The sequence below is a fragment of the Anthonomus grandis genome, chromosome 5, assembly GCF_022605725.1.
Source record: "Anthonomus grandis grandis chromosome 5, icAntGran1.3, whole genome shotgun sequence".
Lineage (NCBI taxonomy): Eukaryota > Metazoa > Arthropoda > Insecta > Coleoptera > Curculionidae > Anthonomus > Anthonomus grandis.
Genome location: NC_065550.1, coordinates 25,076,103 through 25,089,117, shown reverse-complemented (window position 1 = coordinate 25,089,117; position 13,015 = coordinate 25,076,103). Strand labels below are relative to the sequence as shown.

The following is a 13,015-nucleotide window of genomic DNA, read 5'->3' as shown; positions in this document are numbered from 1 at the left end:
TCATTATCCTCAAGACAAATTAATGTTTTTATTAACATATTATTAAACTTCTAAACTATTCTCGTTTTATTTTCAGTGATTTTTAACATCATGCCTATTAAAAGGGCACCTTGGTGCGAGGAGGATTTAATATCAGCAGTTCGATTTGTTCAACGCGGTACTCTGAGTACATATGGGACTGCATCAAGGTTTAATATTCCCAGAAGAACCATTAGAAATCATGTTCAGAATGGAATCCTAATAAAAAGACTAGGTCGTAAATCTATTTTAAAAGAAGAACAAGAAGCTGATCTCGTTAAAAAAATAATAAGATTTAGTGAAATAGGTCTACCTGTGACTCCTTATCGTGATATCCTTCGTCGATTGGTATTCAGATTCTGCGAAGATAATAAAATTGCTCATCAATTTAATACAACTTCAAAACTTGCTGGTAAAGACTAGCTAAAGGCTTTTATGAAGAGAAATCCTGTAATTTCTAAAAGAAAAGCACAGTTTATGAATCCAGCTAGGGCTCAAAAACTTAATAAATTTATAGTTGATGATTATTTTTCAAAAATAGGGAAAATGTATGATGATCTTGATATAATTTATCACCCTGAAAAACTTTATAATATGGATGAAAAAGGATGCCGCTTGACTATTTACCACCAGCCAACCGTTTTAGCTAGGAAAGGGGTAAAACGTGTTCACTTTCAATCGTCAGAACATGCAGAGTGTGTGACAATTGCAGGATGTGTCAATGCCCTTGGAATACCAATACCTCCTATGATTCTTTTTAAAGGAAAGAGTCTAAAGCCAGAATTGCATGATAATTTGCCACCAGGAACTCTAGTAGAAAAATCAAGTAAAGGCTACATGACTAACGAACTTTTTAAAGAATTCCTCAAGCACTTAGCCCGAGACAAAAGTCCAGGAAGGTGCCTCTTAGTTTTTGATGGTACAGCTTGTCAACTTGATTTGTCAAGTGTTGATGTTGGAGACTCACTTGATATAGATCTCTACTGTTTGCCATCGAATACAACACATGAGCTTCAACCCCTCGACAAATCTGTATATCGTTCATTTGAGCATCATTGTGATAATGAGGTATTATCATTCTTGAATCAGAATCCTAACAAAAAGCTGAGCAAATCACGTTTTAACATCATACTTTCAAATGTTTGGTATAAATGCATGACACATAGTAACATTATAAACAGTTTTAAGGCTACTGGTCTGTTTCCATTAAATGCCGAGGCAATTCCAGAAACAGCATTTGCTCTTTTAATTCTCTCAAACGTACCGGCACCGGATGATACCAACAAAGAAAATAGGCGTCCACCTGAATCTCCTTAACCTGGTCCGTCTGGAATGGCATCCAACAAGTCTGGCAAATTTTTCTATTCTAATGTTTAGTCTTCTGACTCGGATTCGACTGATGACCATATCCCTCTTGCTGAATTAAAGAGACGAACAACAAAAGTCACGTCTTTTAATGAGCTTTGCCCACACCAGTAAAAACTAATGAAAAACCTAAAAAAAATCGAAAAAAAGCTCTAAACTACAAAGGAACTCCGTCACTAGAGATCTTTTTACCGAGGAGAGCAAAAGTCGTGCCAAATTGAATAAAGATATTGAAAGCTCCAGGGAAAAGTTAAGTACCGAATGGTATTGCCATGGATGTGAGGAAGACAGGCAGGCCGATATGAGGCAGTGCAGTGAGGCTTTATAAAACCTCCATCGGATAATAAGGCCGATTTGCGTTATTTTTCTTAATATTTATTTTTTGTTTTCTAGTTTTTTTAGAGATTATTTTTTTAAGTTTGTTAAAATGAATATAACCTTATAAGCACTTTGGTGTATTAAACTAAATATTAACATTACAGTCTTTCACTTTATTCAATTTTTTTCTTAGCTAGGCCTTATTCCCCTCATTGTAAAACAGTAGAGTTCTACAACAGTTGAAACACAGGCGCAGTAAGTCGAAATTTGATCGAAAATAAACGTCCTTGCAAAACCAACTAAATTTTACACTGAAAACAACGTTGCAACTAGTGAAAATAAGAGTAATCTCAACTTAGGTGGCTACAAATTGTTACTTGCGAAACCTATTTCCAGCGACATCTTTATGGGGCCGTATCTTTGTAGGGAGAACCTATAATATTTTTTTTTATAGGAAAGTTCTATATAATTTTTTTATTTTCTACCTGAATCCAAGAGACTTCCCACATATGCGATATGCGAAGTAATATTAAACCAAAAAATTAATAATTTAAATAAATATATTAAGGTGAATATCCAGGAGATGCTGAGTAACTAATGAATAAAAATATATTTAAAAAAAATTAATAGAGGGCACGAATTGAGGAAGGTCTAGGCATAGAAGTTGCTCTGGATGAAACTGAAGATGATTATGCTGTAACGTCATAAGGGTTATTATATATTCTACCTCAAAACATAATGCAATATTGCTAAATAATTTGTCAAAAGGTCCAATAACCTTTATGTTATTTGTGTGTGTGTGTGTGTGAGAGAGCGTCTTTACTAAAATACTAATAAAATATATGAAGTACTTACCAAATAAAGACGACAAGGTCCTTGTCTGTCCTTCTCGTCTAAATCGGATCTATAATGTTGGATTTATATGGATAATCCATAGAACATGTTTTTCTTCCACCCTCGAGGAGGAACAAAATCTGCAAAAAAGTTGATTTTTAAATATAACTATAATAACTTCTTACTAGACCGCTTACGGTTATTTTCGGATAATATGCACCTAAAGCTGCGCGCACTTAAAATAGCACGACAAAAAAATAAAACCACCGTGCCCCATAGTAGCATATCATTTGATATTATGTATGCCTCACGTTTTATTGATAAATTATCTTTATTAAACACTTCCTTTGCCGTTTCGTTCCCTTACATATTTTATAGAGAAGCTATTTTGGATTTATATGCAAATTGTTGCGAGAATAGTCCAAAAATAGATTTTGTGTTTCAAGAAGTTTATATAACATATTTAAAACAGGAATTTTTATTATAAATTTGACAATCCTTCATCTACTTTTTTTAAAATTAGTAATTTGGAACCAAATCAATTTTACCCAATAAAACTTGTCCACTCAAATCTCAAAAACCACAATTTTTTTTCAAATAATAAAACAGCAAAGGTAATTTTGAAATGTCTTCATGTTTTTTTTTCTTTTGGCTTATAGTAACTAAAATTTGAATAGAAAATAAAGCTAAGACCCGTAGTTACTGTAAAATTCGAAATCATATACACCATTTGAAAATGTGTTGGATACTAATTTATAGCTAGGCCTGCAATATAGATAATGACATATATTCATGATGCCAACGAATTTAGCCACATTTTGAAAGTCACTCTTGCCTAATAAACGTCTGTACATTGTTTGTACTATTTGTTAGTAATTTTGTATTTATTATAGTAAAACAAAACGTGGCAATAATGGATCTATATATCTTCGTATAGCGAGGTAGGCAACCATTGACGTTTGTATGAGACACAACTATTGGTTTATAAAAAAGCAACGTTGCGATGTTTTGAGCTAAATTAAATTTAAGGATTTTATGAAAAAATTATATGCAATCAATCTAATTAAATTGTAAATCATTAAATTCCCTATTTTTTACTGCAAGAATAAAATTTACTTACTCGTATATGAAATAAATTTCATGTCATTAGTATTTAAAATGGAAATATATTGGAGACTAAATAATTACAAACGCACTGCAATACAAAGTAACAAAAAAACACAACACGGCAACATTGGTCTTTCCTGCTTACACAGGGTGATAAGCAACTGTTAATGTTTAAATGAGGAACTTGTATTGGTTGGTGAACGTCAGAAGGCGGAGTCTATTACAAAGCGATGTTGCCACGTTTTAAATGGTGCTGAGATAATTTAAAATATAAATTTTTTTATTCACTTTATTCTTATTTAAATTTTGTAAATATTTTATTTATATATTAAATGAAGCTACTGTAATTAAATTTCCCAATATACACTGTAGATCCACTAATTTCTAAAGTGTGGTTCGAATTCACATGCATATAAATTAACCACCATTCAAACTGGCAATTTATTGGAATTGGAGACTAATTTACAATACACCCTGGAAATGTATCAATTGAAACGGAATCCTTTATACTGCTAATCAGCGGACGAGGATTGGCCAAACACAAATTGTATTGATTAAAGTTAATCATTCATTTTTTTGAAATAGATACCGCTAGGGAGCCCCTAACTTAATAACATTATGATTACAAATTTTCGAAAATAAAAATGTAATAACCTATCAACCCGATTTCCGTTTAATCACATATCTCGTGTGCCCATCACTTGATATAAACCTCATTCAATATGTCGTTGGATGTAGGACGTAGGCGTTTATGTAACATGGAGTTTTAAAGCAATATTCCATGAAATGGAAATACAGATTGAGTATATATAGAAAGCAATAACCGGCAAAGCGTAAAGCTCGCTAGACGAAAATTATCCTTCTAGAGCTTTGATAAGGGTGGAAAGGACGAAGAAGAAGAAAATGAAAATCCCTGATAGGTTTTTGCTCGTTATTATGTTGCGCGACATTGTTTCTTTTTGGAGAACAGTCGATTTTTAGCTTATATTCGATAAAAGTATTTGAATATTATGTATTTATTAATACTTATTAAGTATATTTTCACTTATGTTTTAATTTAGTTTATGCAATTTTGTATAAGATATTTTTAAGTTTTTTAAAAAAAACGTAATCTATAGCAGCCTTACAACTTCTCCCATATAAAGAAATTTTTCGAGGTTACAAGTTGCAGCATTTTTGTTGCAACTTGAAGTTCATTCACACATTTCAACTTAACTCATAAAATGTTGTATATATGATGTTTCTAAGTTAACCGATCACTACTTATGGAAATCTTAAAAAAAATAATAATTTTTTTTCATTAAATCATTATTATCTTTAAAATTAAAGTTCAAAATACTTTAAACGCTTTAGTGAGTTTTATTGTCTTAGGGCGTTTAAACGTTTAAAATTGAATCGTATTATAAGGTAATTTTTGCTAATATAACCGATTTATATATAAAAATCAAAAACGTAAATTATATTATTTAAAGCGCTAATTTTCAACTGCTATCCTTATTCATAAACAAAAATATTTTAAAATAGCACAAAATATTACTGCGATACAACTTATCGCAACTTTGTCGCTTTAACAACATTTGTCTTAAAGGTGTTTTCGTTTTCTAACTGAACATTTGCGAATTTGTAGGTATTGCCAAGTTGAACGATTATTAACTAAAAGTAAATGTTTCACCCAATTCTAACTGTAGTGTTTATTCAGAAGTTAACAATATCCCAAACTGCCTAAGATATAGCTGAGACGCAACATATATCCCATTTACTGAAATTGCTTACAAAGATTTGGTCAAGTTTAAACATTTGCTTCAAAAGACGTTTACTCGTTTCAATAAACTTCTTCAAATTTCTACGTATGATCGAATTGACCAAAAGTTTAAAAATTAAATAAAAACCTAATCAAAAAATAAACTTGTTTGTGCAGCAATTATGCAGCAATTTTTTTTGCGTTAATAAGTTGCATGGTTTTATTCCCTTAAGGCATTTATATATTCCAAATAAGTTCAACTATTGAATTAATTTTTTTTTAATTTAAGAAACGATTATATATTAAATGAGGGTTTATTAGCGATGAGGGTGATTTCCCAAAACATGCCCTATGAGTGTATATATATAGTACATATAACTATATACTATAATTAAAAATCCGTAAAACATTCCTAATTAATATACAGTGTTCGCTTTTTTTAATGTTTCATACAGTAATCTCGGAATCTACGAAGCAGGTAATTGTACTAGGCACTAACTCCTCTTCAAAATGAGAAAAATTCATGCTCAATGTGTTGAGAACTCTTGACGCAAGAGCATTTCTTTCCTAGCATTTTATTGCGACGGGAAAAACTCCAGTTAAGATTTTGTATGAGGTAAAAACCATTTATGGTGATTGAATTATGATAAGACGATACTTCTCAAACTCGACTGCGCTGGAGACGAACAAGATCTTGAATCTGCAAAACCAAGGCCTCTTCATTGAAACACGGCGACTTCTAAAAAGAGCTAAAGAAGGCTCTCTTATTACATTGGTTCTTTCGATGGAGTAAAAATCAGCAGCCAGTGTGACGAAGTCAACTGGGTAGCTCAACTTCTGGCTTGGACACATTGTTATCAGGCTTAAGGCTGAGAACGTAAGTACGGTCTCAAGCTTGAACAGCTAACGCCTTTGATTAAGCAATAGATATAGTGAAGTTCCGAATCAGAGATAACGAAATAAAGTGTGACCAGGAGAATCTTCATCATGCTAAGGCTGCGTCGGCCGAAATTAGGGGTATATTTGCTGGTGGCATCATCAACATAGGGCTTATGCAAGAGCCCTGGAAATCAAGAAGCTGCATGCAAGTCCTTAATGTACCAAATACCCAGGCAATTTATGACACAAGTGCAGACTAACTATCTGCCTCTTACAGAATTTATGAATGGGGACACTGCTGTGGTGCTAGTCGAGTTGGACTCAAACGGAAGCAGGAGGTGGTTATGCTCTTCAGCTCTTAGCCTACATTCCGGGAGACACAGACGAAGCACTATCTCTGCTGAATGTCAAAGGACTAGTTGAATATTGTAGATGCCATAGAAAGACCCTGATCATTGACTGTGATGTGAAAACCCTAAATACAGTATGGGGAAGTACGAACACGAACAAAAGGGGTAAATCACTCCTAGAAAACCCAATACTTACTAACATGGGCATTAGAAATAAGGGGAATAATTCAACGTTTTACAACACTATCAAGGAAGACGTTCTTGATGTGACCCTCATAACTTACAAGTCTCTTGATATGATCAACAATTGAATGGTTTCCGCAGAGGACTCCATGTCGAATCATAAACATATCATTTTTGAAGTAAAGGGATCGATAAAGAATCATCACTTTACAGAAACCCTAGAGTAACAGATTGGTTTAAGACAGCAACTCGCAAAATCTACAATTTAGAATCACTAGAAAAACATTCTCTAATGCATCACCTGAGGAATTTGATACATCATCATTTCAAGACAACTGCCCTGTCATGATAAAAAACGAAGGTACCTTGGTTAAACAGATTTCTTGAGAAACTGCGCAGCAAAGCAATATTGGAATTCAATAGAGCCAAAAGAACTGGGAATTGCGAAGGGTACAGGAAAGCCCTAACCACTTGTAACACGAGGTTAACGATGTCCAAAAGGAAATTATGGAAGCTTTTCTGCGAGGATCTTCAGGACGTCCCAGTCACAGGCAGGATGCACAAAGCGTTTTCAAAAGAGGCACAGCCAAGGGGATAAATGGCACCTACACAGATTCTTTCAATGGGACATTAAAGGTTTTTCAAAGAACTCACTTTCCTGATTGCAGGTTTGGAGTTTCGAATACTGACACTCAAGTTGCCTGCCCACATATTCAGCGACGAACCAAATCATCGGGAGATGGAGTGACCTTTGAAAGACTGGAATGAGCTGGTAATTCTTTCAGACCTTACAAGTTGCCGAGGCCAGATAAGATTTTTTCCGCATTGTTGTTAAGAGAAAGAACTATCCATTATCGGGAGATGGTCAACATCTTTATCTGCATTTATGGACATTAAGGGCACTTTTCACAACACGGAATGGATCTGGCTATAGTAAGATAGGTCAGCTGCATGCTGAACCAAAGATCGATTAGAACCTCACTTAGACCCACGGATCTCAGTATCACTGCGGTTAAAGAATGATGGCAAGGTACTATCTTCTCTTCTATGGTCTGTATTGATGGGTGACTTGATCAGGCTCCTTAACCGGAGAGGGTAAAAGACCATAGGTTATACAATTGATATCTCCGTAATCAGGGGGAACCACGCAGGGATGATTGTAAAACGGATGCAAGATGCTCTGAATACGACATATGAATGGTATAAACCCGGCGAAGGCAGCAATTGTACCATTTATAAGGAAACGGGTGATGAACGTCTTCAGTCTTCGAATGAGCGGCATCGAGACCATTCCCAGGGAAAGAGTGAAATATCTGAGACTCGTTTTGGATGGAAAATTCACCTCGAATCAATACTGGAAAAGGCCACGAAGAACCTTTGGACGGCGAGACAACTACGTGGTAAATCCGGGGGTCTGTATATATACCCAGATGGTGAGACCCACCATACTGAAGGGGTATTCTGGTTTGGTGGAGGAAAACAGAGCCGATACAAGAGGAGGCAGCCACGAGATCAATCTCCACCTACAGGAAAAAAAGGCGGACAACCTTACTGGTCATCTGTCAATCATGAGGGAAATGTAGGATATGCTAAATATTTCTGGCGGCGACCATATGGACCCAGTAAACTGTTTCAATAGGAATCACAGCGTCTTCAACAAACTACAAAGGAAGAATGGTACGCAAACTCAAGGTGGTTACGGGATGCATTGTGAATGAAGTACACGAATGGATCAAAAAGGCTCCAAGGAGTTGGGGCACGAGTGTAGGGCCTGAAGAACACAAATTCATAACACTAAGCAAGGATACATTCATTTTTCAAGCGGAACTATACGCGACATTGGAGTCGGTGGCAATCCTATCTGGAAGAGATATTCTCGGATAGCCAATCGATTCTTAAGGCCTTGAGCTGCTGCACATACAAGTCCAGATTACTACTGGAATGCCACAGCAGGCTCAATGACCTGGCGACACGGAATGTGATCACTCTGGTCTAATTACCAGGATATGAGGAGCACGTCGGCAGACATCTAAGCAAAAAAGGGGCTGAGGGGAACTTTATTGAACCCATTCCATCTTTTGGGTTAAACAAAGGTTTCCTTAAAAGAGAAAATGCAAAATCAACATCATTCAGGATAAAGCGACTTTAGAATGACACCAATGGATTGATTCACTCCAAGAAGTTTCCGAACTTTGATGTTGGGAGGGCGGATCTAGCTCTAAGACTTGACCAGAAAAGCCTACGTACGCTAGTAGGGGCGCACCTGCTTCACTACACCTGCAACGACCACCTATATAGAATAGGCTTATCCTATACAAACATGTGCGGTGAGGAAGAGGAATCAGTTGATTACAAATTGCGGAGCACTGGGCCACAGGAGATACGGGATTCTATACACATATACGTTGAGTGAAGACGATCTGCTGTCGCTCCAGCTGAAGAAGCTAATCCTGTTTGTGAAGGAATTGAACAGATAGGGACAGAGGAAGAACAATTGATAAATAATGGTCGCAGTGCAAAAGGCCAAACTCCATTGCACTATGTTATACTACATGATTTGAATCATCCCCCATATTTCACCGACCCGAGGCCTTTTTTATCTATTCAGTTCTCTGAAGAAGTGCATAGTTTAGTAAAAACATGTGAAAACAGGTTTTTAGGGGATAAGAGAGCGCATAAAAAAATTGATCTTCCTGCTCACCACCTGAATGAAGACGAATGGAAAAATATCATGTATGATTATATATGATTTTTTATAGCCTACAAAAATTGAGTACAATATCTTGTTCTTGTCAATGTGCTTTTTAAATTTGAAAACTGTTAGTACATTATCGATTAGTATGTACAGTTACATGTATATACTATTAGAAAAAGCTAAATAAATATAGTATAAATTTACCACTATGGTGACTATGGTAACTTGTAACCAAAAAAAATCTGCGCTTTTTTAATTATTTATTGATTTTTATAAAATATTTATTTACTACTATCAAATTTAAAAAAAAACTAATATTGGTTTTAAATACTTCTCACAAAACTGATATATTTGTTGAGATCCTTGTACTATGCCTTAAAGAAAATTACCTTGTATATTAAAAAATAAATTATAAAAGTGAAAAGGAAATATTCATAATTAAAATTAAAATATATTAAAATTAATAATATTTACTCAATATTTTAAACATTTCGTCTTCTACAATTTTTAATTTCCTCATTTTCAATTCTTTATTAAAATTAGTTTTATTGAAGATAAATAGATTTATTTAATTAGGCATGTAATTTTAAACATTTAAAACTGGTTTTAGTTTTAATCATGCTCTATTTATTTTTCGAGTACTCATTCAAATTGAAAAATGTATTTGTTTGATTCATAAACTAAAACATGAAAGAGTAAATCTCTCATAGATTTTTAAAAAAATCAACCATAATCTCGTAAACATAAAGAAAAATGTTTCCAGAATTAAGTGTCTTTCCTGAAATATCACAAGAATGTCTAAGACAAATAATATGCATATTATATTCATTTAAATATTCGGTATCTCGCTTACTTCAAATATCGGATTAAATTCAAGTCTAATAATTTCGTTTTTTCTACGAGTTTCAAAAAAATCCAAATTTTATTAATGCTGACAATTTTCCCATTAATTTGAGTTTAAATTTTGCAAATTCAGCCAAGTTAATCACATTAGCAGAAAACAATTCAACAATATAATTTATTTGAAAGCTGTAAGTATTTAAAAAACCTTAAAGCAAACCGCCCAAGTTTTCCATTTAAAAATCAAAAAGAAAGAAAACAAAGAAAATAAACTTACCTGTTCAACAAGTAGGTACAGCAAGCAGCAGCACCAGCAGCAGCAGGAAGCAAGGCAGCAACACAGTGTGTACGAAAAGTCCGAATCGGTTCGCGATTCTCTAAAATACAAAAACGCACGCGCGAAACTCTCCAGAGAGGCAAAAATGTCCGCTTCGTATCCAAGCAGGAAAGGATTTGGACTGATTGCCAGATTAGCGAATCTGTGCAGGAGCACACTAATATTTGATGATGGATGCTGCTGCTTGCTGCTGCTGATGCCGCTACGATTTTTTTTTGCCTCTCTCGCTCCGATCGGATACCGGATATGAACACGCAACTTGATGGGAACAAGGACGTTATATTATATTATACAACCCCACCAGTAGATATTTTAATGAATTCATCGAACTATGCCTCTAAAATGATATTATGTTAATGGCAGGCTAAAGAGATAATTTTGCTTGTTATAATATTATGTGGGTTATAATTTGTTGAGTTTTGGTGCCTGATACACTGTATATTATATCACACATTTGTAAAACATTATAACAAACAAACAAAAATATACAAACGAGCTAAAAGTACTATTTTGCTTAGAAGCTATTCACTTTGTTCAGTTTTATGAGCACAAAATCCCTCTTTAGGGGTCAATCTATACAAAATACTTTTAGATAATGATGCTTCTTCAGGGATTTTCAAAGTACACATACACACCCTCTTTACAAAAAGTCTGGGTAGAGTTAAAGTCAAAGTTATTCCCGTAAAATTAACCACCTCCTCTTTGAGTCTTAAATACATAATAATTCAATATTGACAACCATGATATTCAAATAGAACTAAACACGATTAATTGGCATTCTTTGTTTAACTCCCAATATATAAAAGGTAATATATTTCATAGCAAAATAAAAAAAATAATTGGAGAAAAAATTTCTCTTAAAAGCATCCACAATAAGCCCTCATATTTGTCCACAAATACAATTAGGCTAATAATCAGAAGAAGATACGCAAAAACTGGAAAGTTTACGAGAAACCTAATAATAAAAAAAATTGGCAATTTGTCTTAAAAGAGGGTTTAAAGGTAGAACCTGGTGAGATGGTGTGGAAAAATGAAATGTAATTGTAAATTGGTGCCTAATTTTTTAAGAGTATATTTGTTTCAAAACCATTTACTAAGAAACTAATCAAATATTATGGTCAAACCAACAAATCTCTGTACAAGATCATATTTAGTCAGATTAAGGTTCTCAAGACTTAAAACAGTTTGAATGACAAAAAGGAGGCAGAACCAGAAGAAGTTCCAGCTCATTCCGCAAAAAGGCGTTTGGCTGCATTTCCCCTGCTCTTAACTTTACTTTAATCAGTCTCTTTGTTCTGGAAGTTTTTCAAGATTTCTCGAAAGTCTGCTATAATTCAGATACATAAAAATGGAGTGAAAAATTGTATAAAAAATTATTGACCTATTAGCAGGAAACTGTGCATCGTTTCTAAGCTTCGAAAAACTAATCTATTCACATATTTTCAACTTTGTGATAAATGAAATTATGCTGAAGCAGTGTGTTTTTTTGCAGAAAGAAAGTTAGAACTAAATTTAATTGAATACGCTGTAATTATATATAAGTCCTTTGATTCATTCCAGTAGGTAGATGTAATTTACACAGATTTTAGCAAGGCGTTTGACAAGATTTCTGCGGAGATCTCACATGGTTTGAGTCTTTACTTTAACAGATCTATGTTTGTGGCCCTACTAGGGTTTTGTTCTGAAAGATATTCGTCATCTTCTGAAATCTCTCGAAGATCCCATCTTGATCCTTTACTCTTCATAATTTACATTAATACTATCAAAATCTTATTTGAATCTTGCTTCTTTCTTTGGTATGATAATGACCTAAAATTATTTCTTCGAATCGGCTCTGTGCTTGATTGTAAGACTTTTTAAGCAAATGTTAACTCCCTAATCCAGTTTTGTGATGAGAATCAATTATATATAAATTTTGACAAATGTTATTCTCAAATTATTAAATTTAATTATAAACTTGATGGTTGAGTTTTGAGAAGGGTCCCACATAAAAGGATCTTGGGCGTTCTACGTAACTCCAAAATGTCCTTTAACTTGCATATTGATTAACTAGTTAGTGATTTCAATAGAATGCTGGAGCTTATTAAGAGACAGTATGCGTTGGCTTTCATAATCATCAGACCATGATAGCTCTCTATCATTCATATGTGTTTAGTAGGCTCCAGTTTGCCTCAGTCATCTGGAGTCCTAGATAGATGAATAATATCGACAAACTTGAAAATATATAGAGCGGGTTTTTGAGACTCATTTGTTACAGGACTCATTTTCTCATTGAGAACCATAATTACTCTGATGCTCGTTTTAAAATCTTAGAATTAGGAAAGTACGAACTATTTGGAATATTTTGA

The 13,015-nt window shown here is 34.0% G+C and overlaps 1 protein-coding gene and 1 long non-coding RNA gene across 3 annotated transcripts in view; one reads left to right on the top strand and one right to left on the bottom strand.

The window, feature by feature from the left end:
- The window catches only part of LOC126736382 (uncharacterized), a 29,932-nt gene extending 29,419 nt beyond the window's left edge, over positions 1-513 (top strand). The window contains exon 3 of the long non-coding RNA XR_007660657.1: positions 254-513. This is a non-coding gene — a long non-coding RNA (uncharacterized LOC126736382). The remainder of the gene's footprint in view (positions 1-253) is intronic.
- Positions 1-10,888, bottom strand: part of LOC126736379 (excitatory amino acid transporter 3-like) — a 44,087-nt gene extending 33,199 nt beyond the window's left edge. Inside the window, exons 1-2 of one of the 2 annotated variants that reach the window (XM_050440707.1) lie at positions 10,608-10,888; positions 2,557-2,675 (exon numbers count right to left, since the gene is read on the bottom strand). The gene's annotated coding sequence lies outside the window, so the exon portion shown is untranslated. Of the gene's footprint in view, positions 1-2,556; positions 2,676-2,732; positions 2,809-10,607 lie in introns of those variants that run through there. The other variant, XM_050440708.1, reaches the window with a different exon arrangement.
- Between the last annotated feature and the right edge of the window lie 2,127 nt (positions 10,889-13,015).